Source organism: Arvicanthis niloticus, chromosome 2 (assembly GCF_011762505.2).
Source record: "Arvicanthis niloticus isolate mArvNil1 chromosome 2, mArvNil1.pat.X, whole genome shotgun sequence".
NCBI classification, from domain to species: domain Eukaryota; kingdom Metazoa; phylum Chordata; class Mammalia; order Rodentia; family Muridae; genus Arvicanthis; species Arvicanthis niloticus.
In genome coordinates, this window is record NC_047659.1 from 101,522,960 (window position 1) to 101,537,891 (window position 14,932).

The window sequence follows — 14,932 nt, forward strand, 5'->3', positions numbered from 1 at the left end:
AGGTTCTGGCCCACACTCTTAAAAGAAACTGCCTTGCCAGGTTCCTTTTGCTTTCTTTGCATGGTCCTTTGTGCTACCCTGAGATTAATCTTTAGAACCTAACACATTAGTGAATTCTCCAGGTTTGGCACAGGCTAGCTCAGCCCTAAAGCGATCACATTGCTCATCTAGAGCCCAAAAGACACAATGGCCACAGCTATTTTACAAATACCTAACAGGTCTTCTTTTCCTCTCTCTTTTTAGATTTATTTATTTGATGTGTATAAATGTTTGCCTGCATGTATATATGTGTACCACACATATACCTGGTGCCCACAGACATCAGAAGAGAGTGTCAAATATAACGGAAGTTATAGATGGTTATTAACTATCATTGTGGGTGGGTTATTGCTCTAGTCCCTGGAAACATTCTTTTACATTTTTTCTTTAATTTTTATTTTTTGTGTATGAGTGTTTGCCTGTATGTATTTGTATGCACCACGTGTGTGCAGTGGCTCTGGAAGCCAGAAGACCTTGAAGAGACCTTAGCGAGAGACTTTGAAGAAAGGTCAGAAAGGCTGCTATATAGTTTATCTCTGCAAAAATGCTGGGTGCCCTGGGACTGGAGTTACTGAGTGTAAGTCATCATGTGGGACCTAGTAATAGAGCCCAAGGCCTCTGTGAGACTGAAGCAGAATAAGGTAGACAAGACCAATTATGAGCACTACCTGTACTGCTCACTTCCAAGCATGACTTTATATGTTGTTACCTGGCACAGAGTGACCTGGAGAAACAGCTGGAACAATAGGTCATTGCCCTTAACAAGTAACCACAAAATCCGAACGCTTATACCAATTAACTATAACATGTGCCTCAAAAAAAGTAGACTACCATGTATACTTCTGTAAAATCTTTCTTGTTTGCTCACCTATCTTGTGGTTTTAGAGTACAAAATGAGAATGCAAACTGGACCTAGAACCAAGCCCTTTCAAGAGCTGTCCTGGCTTCAGTCTTCCTGTGACATCTCCTGTTTTCCACTCATAACCTGTGTCAAAGTGTTTATTCTAGAAAGACTGCCTGTGGCAGTCAGCCAGTGCTCTTTACTGCTGGGCCATCTCTAAAGCCCAATTTTCTTTTCTTTTATTTTCTTTTCTTTACTTTTCTTTTCCTTCCTCTCTCTCTCTCTCTCTCTCTCTCTCTCTCTCTCTCTCTCTCTCTCTCTCCCCCCCTCTCCTTTCTTTCTTTCTTTCTTTCTTTCTTTCTTTCTTTCTTTCTTTCTTTCTTTCTTTCTTTCTTTCGTGTGTCCTGTGGACATAAGAGAAATGAATAGAGGAAGAGTGAAGGCAGACCTTTACTGCCCAGACTATCCTGACACATAGATAAAAGCAGCTTAGTCTCAGAGTTTTCAAGGCCTTTTCACTGTCCCATGCATGTGAACTGCACCTCTGCTCCCCACTGCTGAACAAACTCTCCCAAGAGAAAGAAAGAAAGAAAGAAAGAAAGAAAGAAAGAAAGAAAGAAAGAAAGAAAGGAAGGAGGCAGGCTGGAGAGATGGCTCAGTGGTTAAGAGCACTGATTGTTCTTCCAGAGGTCCTGAGTTCAATTCCCAGCAACCACATGGTGGCTCACAACCATCTGATGTCCTCTTCTGGTGTATCTGAAGAGACCAATGGTATACTCATATACATGAAATAAATAAATCTTTAAAAAAAAAAAAAAGAAAGAGAGAGAGAGAGAGAGAGAGAGAGAGGAAGGAAGGAAGGAAGGAAGGAAGGAAGGAAGGAAGGACAACAGTAGCAGCAACAAAACACTTTCAAGTTTGATCACTACAGGAGAATGAAAAAGCAAGAAGCAACCATTCACTGGGCCCTACAGGGAACAATAAACCTACCTGTGCATGGTCAGTTGATTTTCAACAAAGGTAATTAAATAAATGCATTTTCAACAAAGCCAAGTCAAAGGAGAAAGGAAGGTCTTTTCAACAAATGGTGCTGTAAAAACTAGATATTCATATGTAAAACGAGCATTCAAACAGACCCCTTACATTGGAAATTCTACCTGTTGTCACCAGCCACAGAAGAAAATGTCATTATTTCACAGGAACAGTGAGTACTGAGAAGGATTTCAACTCAGGTAAGGCAAAATTCCTGTCTAATCAACAAAGCTTCAAAGTAAAAGTCAGACATCTGGTGTGCTGGCCCACACCCTTAATTCTAGCAGAGACAGGGGATCTCTATGAGTTCTAGGCCAGCATGGCCTACAGAGTAAATTCCAAGGCTACCTCCTGAGACCCTGTCTCAAAAACCAAAACAAAACAGAATCCCCAAATAAACACAACGAAGACGCAAATGGGAAGGGAAGACACAACAGAGCAGCGGCTGAGCTGCCACCACTGCACTTCAGTGGCAAGGCCTGACCAAGTCAATGATTATAACCATAATGCTCAAGAATGTTCTAGATGTTCAAGAATCTGGGGGAACTACATTAGCTTGGTATATAAAGAATAATTTTTAAAAGATTCAAAATGAACTTTTACAGATGAAAAATACAGAAATATACAACAGACAAGGTGAGTGGCATTATGCAAGGCACAGGTCAGTATGAATCTCTGGGTCCACAAACTAGTTCAGGTGGAGGACAGTTTACAGAACAAAGGCTGTGCTGCTCCTCAAGGAGAGACACTGGGTGGTTAGGCATATAGTGGTCACTCCTGCTCCTAACACACACACAACTGTTCTGGCCATTCCTCTCTAACCATTACAGGCTAACAGCTATTTACATAGCATCTACATGGTATTAACTAATCTGGAGCTTGAAGTACAGAAGCTGACTTACAATACAGAAGGTTTATGCAAGTGCGATCCCACTTTACTTATGGCACTTAAGTTTCCATGGATTCTGAGGAACAGAGGGTTCTAGAACAATAAATGATATGGAAAAATGAACAGGCATATAAACAGAGACTATACAAGCTGGGTACAGTTGCACATGCCTACAGCCCAAGCACGCAGGAGGATTCTGGTGCTCACGCTTGAAACTTGGGACTTGAGAGGCTGTGGTAGGAAGATCACCATCCATTCAAGGGCATCCCTGCTGCACAGTGAGTTCTATTCTGAAGCCTGTGCCACAAGGGAGAGACTCTGCCCAAAGAATAAATGAAATAGATACTATGCAACATAAAATGCTAAGAAAAAAATACTCAGAACAACTTCACAGAGCAAGAGGGAATGGTACAATTTCAATGAAGCCAATGCATATGTCATTGGGATGGAAAAGGCTGAATAGTGGCACTCACCTGGAGGCTAAGTTAGTGGCAAGTTTGAGGCTATCCTGGGCTACACAGGAAGACTCTATCTCAATCCCTAATTAAAAGAAAAGCAAATTACAGAAGAATTTCCCAATTCTATTTTGTGGAAAAGTATAATTGTACTGATCTATAAAGTTAAGCAAATCCTGAGCACAAACAAATCAAGAAGCCCAAAGGCAAACACATCCAGACCAAACAGCCTGCATATGAGTGACACAGTGTTTGTTAGTATGTATGTACAAAGTCTTATCCCAAGCACCTTACAGAACAAAATAAAACAAAAGAGTCAGTGATAACATAAAAATCTTTAAAACAGAGAGAAAAAGATACCAGGATAGTAGATTTCTACTCAAGAACAACTTTTAAGAGTATGGCAAACAGGTAGCCACAACATTAGAATATACAGGGGAAACTATGTAACGGTCCTCAGAGGTGTGTGTGGACAGCTGGATATTTCTACTTTTTAATTTATTATTATTATTGACTTTTTTTTTTTTTTTTTTTTTTTTTTGGTTTTGGTTTTTCGAGACAGGGTTTCTCTGTGTAGCCCTGGCTGTCCTGGAACTTACTTTGTAGACCAGGCTGGCCTCGAACTTAGAAATCCGCCTGTCTCTGCCTCCCAAGTGCTGGGATTAAAGGTGTGTGCCACCACTGCCTGGTTATTATTGACTTTTTGAGACAGGATTTTTTTGTGTAGCCTTTTTTGTTCTGGAACTCACTCTATAGACCAAGCTGGCCTTGAACTCATACAGCTCCGCCTTCCTCTGCCTCCTGAGTGTTGGGATTAAGGGTGTATGCTACCACTGCCTAGCTGGATAGCTCTACATTTTATTATTGCCACTTATTATTTTATTTTTTAAAGATTTATTTATTTTGCCTATATACGTACACTGTATTTTCTTCAGACACACCAGAAGAGGGCATCAGATCCCACTACAGATGGTTGTGAGCCACCATGTGGTTGCTAGGAATTGATCTCAGGACCTCTGGAAGTGCAGTCAGTGCTCTTAACCACTGAGCCATCTCTCCAGCCCCACTTATTATTTTATGTGTATGGGTGTTTTACCACATGTCCACAGTGCCCGAGAAAGGCATAGAATCTCCTAGGACTAGAGTTACAGGTGGTTCTGAGCCAACTGTGTGGGTGTTGGGAATAGAATCTGGGTCTTCAGGAAGAGCAGCCAGTGCTCTTAACTGCTAAGTCATCTCTTCAGCCCCTATCTCTAGCTTTACAAAGCAGGAGAAGAAAGGAGAGAGGATACGAATATCATCAGCAGATGGCCAGAAGCAGAGCAGCTCAGGAGAGTCATACCACAGGCTCAGGAAGAGGCATTTCAGTAAAGAGCACGACAGAGGTGAGTGCAAGTGACGTGGGAGGAAGCTGTTTCCCTAGCATCCGATCTGCTGAGTTGGTGGCATGGCAACCCTATAACTCCTGTGGACCACACTTTTGGAAATTTAAGAGCAAATGCTACCAGAATATATGCTGAAACCTGACCAAGAGAATATCTAAAGACTGTGGAGAAGAAACTTTAACCCAAATTGCACAAGGTTCAGGAATGTAGAATCTTGTTCAGAGCCAGAGTCTGTAGGGGAACAAAGACTCAGGCTCTAAGAGCTCTGGATATCAGGAAGGACTGGTAAAGCCAACACCTACAACCCAACTGAACATGAGACTAGCATCAAGACCTTGTGAGGAGCTTGCAAGCTCATAGTCAGCACTCATAACCATCCAGAGGCATTGCCTGGGAAGGACTTTCTTCTACTGACTGGGCCAGCATCTGTAGCTTAATCTCAGATGACTGCCCAGAAGACTGGCCAGGGTCATGCACTGCCCCTATAATCCAACTCAGATAAGGTACATTCAGGAGTGTGATGGGCACAGGGAACTAGGGAAGGAAATCTAAGAGCCCAAAGCCTGGAAACAGCAAGCAGGCCAGACAGCATGCTTACTCAATAGCCCCACCCAGCGGTCTGTTCCTCACATGTAGTCTTTAATTATGCAATATCCATAATTTAATTTAGCAGCCTGCCATTTGTGTCTTCTCTGTCTCCTCCTCTTGCCCCAGTATTTTTCCTTTTCATAGACTTTTTCAAAGGACATTGGCTGGCCTTCTCTGTAACTCTGCCTCAGACTTCTAAAAGCTGGGTTTTTTTTTTTTTTTTAAGAGTATTTAATTTTTTTTTTACCGTTTTCTTCCTCTATTAGCTTTATTTAACTGCCTCATACCTCCTATCCTACCATTTCCCCTTTCTATTTATATTTTTCTCATCTTCTTTTTCTTTATCAACCCAATACTAATCATCAGTCTATCTGTGCTTTTCTGTCTTTCTACTCATAACTTTAATATCTATCTAATATGTCAGTGCACATGAACTTTTGTAGTCTTTTAATTCCTAACATGACTGGCACTTAAGGGACGATGCTTTTTATTAGGTCCTTGCTGCACTTTCACACTAAACATCCTGTTTGCTAGTGTTTGTAGACAGTATTCTACCCTCAGGTGAGCACTGGGGATCAAGCTTGTAGCTCAGACAGTAATGGAGCAGAGGAGAAGAGAGCCTGACCCCACGACTGCCTTGAATATTTTAATTATAGCCAATGAAAGAATTAACAGAATTTCAACAAAACACCAGATATACAAGTGCCAAAGCCAAAAAACAAAAAACAGGAAAAACCAAGGTCAAAGGACCCCTCCAAAATTACTAATCCTGGTAATAAACGAAACTCCGGATAAAGAATCCAAGAGACTAGTTAAACGTATGTTTAAAGAAATCAAAGAGAATATAAATAAACTACTGAACAAATTCTAAGAAAACACAAACAACAGCTGAATGAATAAATAAAGTCAACATAGTATATGAACATGGGATTCAATAAAAATATAAAAAAACAATCAAATTAAAAATGAAAACTTCAGTAATTCAAATGAAAGGTTCTATGGAGAGTTTTACCTATAGAATGAATCAAGAGAATGACAGGAAATCAGGACTTGGAAAAAAAGATAAAGAGATTGGAACATCCAGACATAAATAAAGACAAATTGATTAGAAAGCATAATCATAACACTGGGAGGCAGATCTCTGTGAGTTTGAGCCAGTGAGATCTATATAGTAAGTTTCAGGCTGACCAGGGCTATACTGTGAGATGCTATCACAATTAATCAATCAATCAACCAACCAACCAATATCAAAACAAAACCCAAAACAAACAAAACCTAAGGAGAATGGGATCCAAAGAGCTCACCCTTCCTGTATACCCCTGTGTACATAAGGGTGTCTATAACACCCTTCCTGTATACCCCTGTGTATTTAAGATGTACATAACATCCTTCCTGTATACCCCTGTGTACATAAGGGTGTATATAACACCCTTCCTGTATACCCCTGTGTACATAAGATGTACATAACACCCTTCCTGTATACCCCTGTGTACATAAGTGTCCATAACACCATCCTGTATACCCCTGTGTACATAAGGGTGTACATAACACCCTTCCTGTATACCCCTGTGTACATAAGATATACATAACACCCTTCCTGTATACCCCTGTGTACATAAGAGTGTCCATAACACCCTTCCTGTATATCCCTGTGTACATAAGGGTGTCCATAACACCCTTCCTGTATACCCCTGTGTACATAAGAGTGTATATAACACCCTTCCTGTATACTGCTGTATATATATACTGTATACTGCTGAATATATATATTGCTGTATAAATATACTGTATACTGCTGAAGAGTGACTTCCAAGCAGCTAGGATGAGGGCCTTAAAGCTCACCCCCATAGTAACACACTTCCTCCAACAAAGCCACACCTACTCCAACAAGGCCACACTACCAAAAAGGTACCACTCCCTGGTTCAAGCATATTCAAACCACCACAGTCACCCAGTCTAAAATCTAACTGAGTCTAGAAATCTAACTGAGACAATATGGTATCTTCTCAGGGAAGAGTTGAATAGTGGAACACAACAGCCGGGCGGTGGTGGCGCACGCCTTTAATCCCAGCACTTGGGAGGCAGAGGCAGGCGGATTTCTGAGTTCGAGGCCAGCCTGGTCTACAGAGTTAGTTCCAGGACAGCCAGAGCTACACAGAGAAACCCTGTCTCGAAAAACCAAAAAATAAATAAATAAATAAATAAATAAATAAATAAATAAATAAATAAAAATGGAACACAACAGAGGTGGCATAGAACAAGACTTGATTTAGGGGTTGGGGATTTCACTCAGTGGTAGAAGGTTTGCCTAGACTTAATTTTTGAGAACCACTGGCATTTGCAGAGCAATGGGCAAAGAATTTTAGTTAAAGATTGTTGTGGGCACAGGTACTTACATCTCTGTATTGTAAATTGTCCTCATCACAGACTACTTTCAAAGATCAAAGCAGAAAAAAATTTCTGACTTAGTGTCTGGTCCAAAAGAAAACTCTAGTTTCCCAGATGCCAAAAGGCAGTCCAAATAATCAGAACTGGGCTCAGCCTGAACTACAGAAGGATTTCTGGCAATTAGATAAAAGCTAGCACTCCTCAGAAACTTGTGAAGGTGCTTCCCATCTACCAAAAGGACTCATTTCCCTCAAAACTGACAGAAGGGACACACACTGCCTGTGGCCCCTTCAGCATATCACAGCCCATGCTGCTCTGCAGCGTCCTCAGTGTCTCAGTACCTGTCATACATTTCAATGTCAGCAGTAGCATCTATCTTCTCACCATGCCTCTCACCTCCTCCCCCACCCTCAGCTCTCTGTAGCTCAGGGCTTCCGTCCCTACAGTCACGCATCCTCCTCATAATCCTGATAGTCCTCTGTTTTTCTCTGTTCTGCTCCTGCTTCTCCATCTGTTTCTCTCTGCTCTGATCTCTGCTACTCTGTCTCACAGACAGCCCTGCCATGTCCAGTCTGCTGGCCGTGTTCAGTCTACTTTTTCTCTCTGCTCTGGACTCTCTAGTTGCCTCTGCCTGGTCTTTCTCATGTCTACAATAAAAACCTGACCCTTAATCATACCATGGGGTGGTCATATTGTCAATTTTTGTTAGGAGACGTCAATATGAAATCAGTCTGGCTCTGCCTCTCCCTCCTCTGTCTGGGAAAGGGTATGTAGCTACAGCCCAGACTGTTTCAGAACTCATAACAGTTTGTCACAGCCTCCTAAGTGCTACAACTACAAGTGTGCACAACTATACGTAGTTAAAACTTTTCCTGCTTTCAGACACATTATGAACAGGCCTAGGGGTGTAGCTCAGTGTAGAATGCTTACCTAGCATGCAAAAGACCCTAGGTCCGACCCCCAGTAAACAAAACAACAACTATCACAAATAAAGATCAGGGTGGCGGCGTGAGCAGAGCACCTCACTGGCAGAGCACTTGCCAATCCTCAGCAAGGCTCTGCCTCCAAGCGTTAGCACTCACTTTCCTCCCTCCAAAGCAGAAAAAGAATCCAGCTAAAAACTGTCATACACAAAATGAAGATACACAAGGAAAAAAATACTACAATATATTACCTGACAAAATAGTATCTTACGTCTATAAATAGCTCCTAAAAATAAGCAAGGAATTTCTACAAGAAACCAAACAAAAGATTAGGGCATGGCCAATAACTGAGAATGTGGCCAATGTTCACTAAGAATCAGAGACACACAACTCAGACCAATCCTCACAGCATAGCACCACATTCTCACCAAATGTCAGAACACTGCACCCCACTCACCAGAGCAAGCCTTGGCACTGAGTACTCTAGGGAAGGGGCTGGCCTGGGGTTTCTACAACTCAAAAGAAGCATGTGAGAATTCTAAGAACAGGCCAGGCGCTAGTGAAGCACTACTTTAATTTTTTTTTTTTTTTTTTTTTGAGACAGGGTTTCTCTGTGTAGCCCTGGCTGTCCTGGAACTCACTCTGTAGACCAGGCTAGCCTTGAACTCAGAAATCCGCCTGCCTCTGCCTCCCAAGTGCTGGGATTAAAGGCGTGCGCCACCACCACCGAAGCACTACTTTAATCCAAGCACTGAGGAAGCAGAGGCAAGGGGATTCCTGTGAGTTTGAGGTCAGCCTGGTCTAGGATAGCCAAGGCTACACAAAGAAACCTTGTCTCAAAAAACAAAAACAAAACAAAACGAATTCTAAGAACTGGGCAGTCATGGTGGCTCATACCTTTAATCTCAGTATAAGTGAGGCAAGACTCCGAGTCTAAAACCAGCCACCCATCCCCACCAAAAAGAAAAAAAAATGCTGTAACTACTGCAGCAATAATAAAAAACAAAGCAAAACTATAAACAAAACAAATGACCACCAAGAATAAAAATGAGGGGCTGAGAGATGGCTCCAGAGTTAAGAATACTTCCAGAAGACTTGCATTCAATTCCTAGAAGCCACATGTGAGCTCACAACCATTTGTAACTCTAGCTTTAGAGGATGGGACATCCTCTTCCAGCCTCCTGGGCATCAGGCACATACATGGTGCACAGACATCTATGCAGGCAAAACATCTATACACATAAAATTAAAATGACAAATGACTCATTTTCATATAAAGGAATACAAATCAACAAAGTATATGAATTTGTACAGCTGTGAATGGTGAAAGCTTTAAGAATTTGAATTGAGCCCCTTTATATCCTTCCAAAAGGAAAGTAATGTCAAATTATGAAGAATTTTTAACCATTATTGCTTAATAGTGGCTATCACAGAAGAGTGTCAGAGCCATAGCTATAGCTTGTACAGAGTCCACTGGACCCTTACATTAAAAACTACTTCAACCAAGACATCTACCTAGCAACTGTCTGTTTTACCTTAAACTGACACCTAGTTTTGTTATTATTCAGCAGTGTCACAGTTGGCTTTGAAACACCTGATCTTCATTTTTGTCATTAAAAACTTGCCCTTGTCAGCCTCCTTGGACACAGCAGCAGTGTGCTGCCCAAGCACAGTCTCTCTGCAAGTTCTGCTCCCCACTGCACTGTTGTGCTGGCCCCAAGCAAACACAACATAATCTGGATAAATACTAGCAGCAGAATATTGAACCCCAAAGCAAGCCTGAGGGCAACAAACACTCTGTGATTTTATTTGGGTTAAGTTAAAAACAGAAAATGCTTAAGGATAATGGTCTGAGGCTAAAACAAGTTTTTAGGGATTACATTCTGGGCAACCTGCCTGACCAAGGACACACGAAGGACAGGAATGATGAGACAGCTGAACAGCAAGAAGTCTTATGACAATAAAAGCCACTGGACTAAGGAAGGAAAAAAGTACTGGACTGGAAGCAGTTCAAGGAGGAGTGCTCTTTCTTCTCCGCCTTGCAGAACCACTGTCTGCATCTCAACTATCGCAGATGCCTCTGCCAGCTCCTACAGTCACAGGCAAGTGCTCACCTTCAACAGAGCTCAGGATCTGACCAATCAATATTTTGATCAAGCTTTGCTCAACCACACTAAAGAACTCAAGACAAATAGTTTTAGGGATGAGAAGACACAAGTTTCAAACTCATCGTATTCCAATATTCCACAGGCATATTTTAAAATACTAACAACATTTGAATTTCAGGGCCTTTGCAATCCCCCTTCCAAAGCCTGAGAAAAGCCCTAGGCATTCTGTGGGATTGTTGTTGTTGTTAAAGAGAGTTCCTAGCAGGATACAGTAGGACAAGCCTAAGATCTCCTGAGGCAGGAGTATCTCAAGTTCAACACCTCTCTGTATTTCAAGGCCAGTCTGGGAAACTTGGAGAGACCACATATCAAAATAAAAATCAGCAATAATATAACCCAGGAACACTTAGCTTAGTGGAAGAGTTATTGCCTATATGTGTAAGGCTTTGGGGGCCAACCTCCAGTACCACAAAACAGGCACAGGAGAGAAATAAACAGAGGGCAGGCCTTGATCCTAAATGGCATAAATTTAAAGCTCTAATAATCCTGTGACATGAGCTCCAAACCAGTAAAATGCTTAATATACAGAGATGGAAAACACTTGTTAAAATGTTCTGCTTCTAAAGAAGTGCTCTGTAGCGCAGACTATATACACTGGGGTAAATGTGGAGTCTAACTTTTCTAAAGATATGGGGTTGAAAGAGGGTTTTGCTATCTAGCCTTATCTTGAACTTAGAATGTGGACAGGCTGGCTTTGAAATGGTGACCTGCTTACCTCAATTTTCCAAGTGTCAGGAGCACAAGAGTGCGAGATTACAAACATATGCCACCATATCCTGCTGAAGTTTAAGATCTTAAAATGGCGTGACTGGGTTGGGGAGTGGCTTGGGTAGAGTGTTTGCAGAGCATACAGAAGAACTGCAATTGTGCAGAACATAAACAATGTGACTAATAAGGACACAGACATTTCTAGTTGTACTCTTCATTATTACACAGAGACTGGATATGTTAAACCTTGTTGGATAATACAATAATGCAAAGTCAGTTTTCTAATGAGCCCTTTGCTGAGAAGATACAAACATGGGAGGCAAAGTAGGTGGACCTCTGTTAGGAGCCATGCTGCGTTTGCTGAAGTAGCTATACGCTCGCCATTAGAAGATGGCGCTAGCTTCCTGTTCCTGGTTCTTCTTGGCCTTGGTGTCTGCAGCTGTGCGCACGCGTAGGCGCGAATTCTCCCGCTGATAGTACTATCAGTGGATATGTAAATGAGACCCCAATCTGTAAGCCAATGAGGACAGATCATGTTCTTTGATAGTATATAAGTCAGTACATTCTGGGGCTTGGGGTCCTTCCTTTGTTCTCCATCTTACATCCTTCTAACTAAAAGAGCTGTAACAATAAAAGACGATGTCAGAAGAATCTTGAATGTGACGTGCTCCTTATCGGCGAGGTAGCGTGTCGCAGACCTCCAGATTCTGGCCACCCCGGGAGACAGGAGACTCCCTCTCACACCCCATACCCGCAGGATGTGATCTTGCTCCAAGGTCAGTACTACAATCACACTACTTGATTTCCTCAATGGCCCTGACTCCTAGGTCTTCACCAACAGGAGCTGGAAGGGCAGAACATGGCTCCACAGAACACCACGGGTTAAAATCTGAGCTTGGTGTGCCTTGTCTTCTATGTGAATGAAGAAGCTGACCAATGCTCTAAGAACAGGGAGAGGAATTTGCCACCAGCTAAAATATTTTCAATAAGAACAAATCATCCAGAAAGAGGATTTGCTTTGTAGAGGCTGAGGAATTTGTGAAGTCAGAGTTCAAACTCCACAGAATTGCTATATTCAACAGGGAATGAACAGGACTCACACGAGAAGTTATTTGTGAGCCCAGGGTTACACCTCAGTAGCATAGTATTTATCTAGCATGCACAAGGCCCTGGGTTAGAGCCCCAGCAAATCTGTCTCTGTTTCCCTACCCCACCCCCAACACACCAACACCCCCCCTACACACACACACACACACACACACACACACACACACACACGGAGGGGGGAGGAAGGGAGGAAGGGAGGGAAGAGGAGAGGACAGAGAAAGAGAGAGAGAGAGAGAGAGAGAGATATGAAGGCAGAGACAGAGGGACAGAAACAGTTATTCTGAGGAATCCAAAAAAAGAACAGGGAAATGAATTCCATGAAATCCACTTAAGATATTTAAGAAAATCCACATTTTCAAGATATTTTTTCAATTAGGAAAAAATTGCCAGCTCACATTGAAAAGGACAAACTATGAAAAGGAAGGAAGAAAAGAAGGATGCTCAACTCCTCAAATTCTACTGGCAAGAAGCAGGTGCATGAAACAACTAAGCTACAAAGTAAGATCTACCTTCTGAGGAAAATGGAAAGCTGGGATGTGAGGCCCAGGGTGAGATCAAGAGCTCTGAGGGCTGGGACAGCCAGATGGCTCAGTGGGTAGAGATAGCTGCCACCAAGCCTGAATGTTTGAGTATAATCCAGAATTTCTATGGTGGAAAAGAGAACTGATTTGCTCATGTGTCCTCTGACCAGCAAATGAACACTGTGGCACACGCATGGCCATGTACATACACACAATAATTTCTGTAAAGGAGCCCTGAGGGTAAAAACAGGAGCCAGGGGGCAGGGCTGAGACACATGGCATGAATTATTTCTAGGCCCTGAGTCCTAAGGAAGGAACTGCTATCCTTTATGGAAAACAAAGGTACCACAGAGTTCAGAGTTTGTGAAAAGGGAAGTCTGGAAGGCTAAACTAACAGCTAAGAGGGCAGAGCTGAGAGCAACAAGGAACAATTTCCAGGCCTTGACCATAATAAAAAACCCCTACAATCTGACCATCTGATTAGACACTCTCACTGGGTATTAAAGCAAGGCAGCTGGACTCAGAGCACATGGGGCAAGCACTCTGCCACTGAGATACAGCCCCAACATTATTATTTTTTCTTAAGATTTCATTTTGGCTGGGAAGTGGTGGTGGATGTCTTTAATCCCAGTTCTCTGGACGCAGTGGCAGGTGGTAGATCTCTGTTAGTGTAGAGTGAAAAATTATAAAGGCCATTTTATGAAATATGTGTAGATTTTTCGCCTTACAGAACTCGGAACTGAAAATAAGATTTCAGGCCTTCACATTCCAGGTGAAGGACACTTGCTGGATTACATTCCCCAAGCTTCGCCCAAGGCAGGAAGGCATTCCTGACTACAGATAAAGATGCTATCACCTAGGAAAAAGTAAAGATAGTAATCTGAAATGGCAGGATAGGGCACAATAGCATGGTGAAAACCATATTTTTGAGAAGAATGAGTGTGCAGAGTGGTCTCACATGACTCTAGATCATTTGGGCTAGATTCTCTGAAATGTTCCACTGTTCTTGGTTACCCCTCCCTTGGTCTTCCCAGTGCTATGTTCAAAATTTGTAAAACAACCAATCATGTGTAAGCGTGCGAAAATGCCTTCCTCCCCCCACCCCATGCTATAAAAGACCCTTTAACCCACCACACGGGGCCAAAAACCCTGCTCTTGGAGCTAAAGAGCTTGTCGTTTTTTACCGCCAGCTCCTCCCCTAATAAACCTCTACTGATTGCATCCAGGTATGGTTTCTTGTGATTTTTGGGTGGCTGCAATGTCCTGAGGCTTGAGGAAGGGTCTCCAGAGTTTGGAGCTCTTCATTAGTTCAAGGTCAGCCTGGTCTAAAAAGAGAGTTCCAGGATAACCAAGGATACACAGAGAAACCCTGTCTCAAAAAATAAAATTGTATGAGTATTTTGTTTGTCTGTAAGTACATCATTTGCATGCAATGTGTGCTCTTGGAAACCAGAAGAGGGCATGAGATTCCCTGGGCCTGGGATTACAGAGAGTTGTGAACCATCATGTGGGTGCTAGAAATTGAACCCAGGTCCTCTGGAAGCTCACATGCCTTTACTTTTATTCTGAGATGAGACAGGGTTTTGCCATGTTGCCCAGGGGCTAGTCTTGAACTTGAGACCTTCATCTCCCACAGCTGAGGTTAAAGGCCTGGAAACCAGGCTCAGCTTGCTTCCCAGATGGATCTTGAAGCTGCTTTAGGCTTTTCACTTACTCATCCTCCAGCTTTTAAACCTGATGCTGTAGCAGTTATCCCAGGCTAGCTCTGCCTTTATAATGGGAGAGCAAGGTACAAGCAGTTAGTTCTCTAGTTTCATGAGTCTATAAAGAGCAAAATTACATTTTAGAACTGTACTTGGGTATTGTCCTGAGCTTATCTATCTATACA

General features: G+C 42.4%; 1 protein-coding gene across 3 annotated transcripts in view; it reads right to left on the minus strand.

Annotated features, from left to right (window-relative positions):
• Dnaaf9 (dynein axonemal assembly factor 9) overlaps nt 1-14,932 on the minus strand; it is a 140,842-nt gene that overhangs the window by 45,931 nt on the left and 79,979 nt on the right. The window lies entirely within an intron of this gene.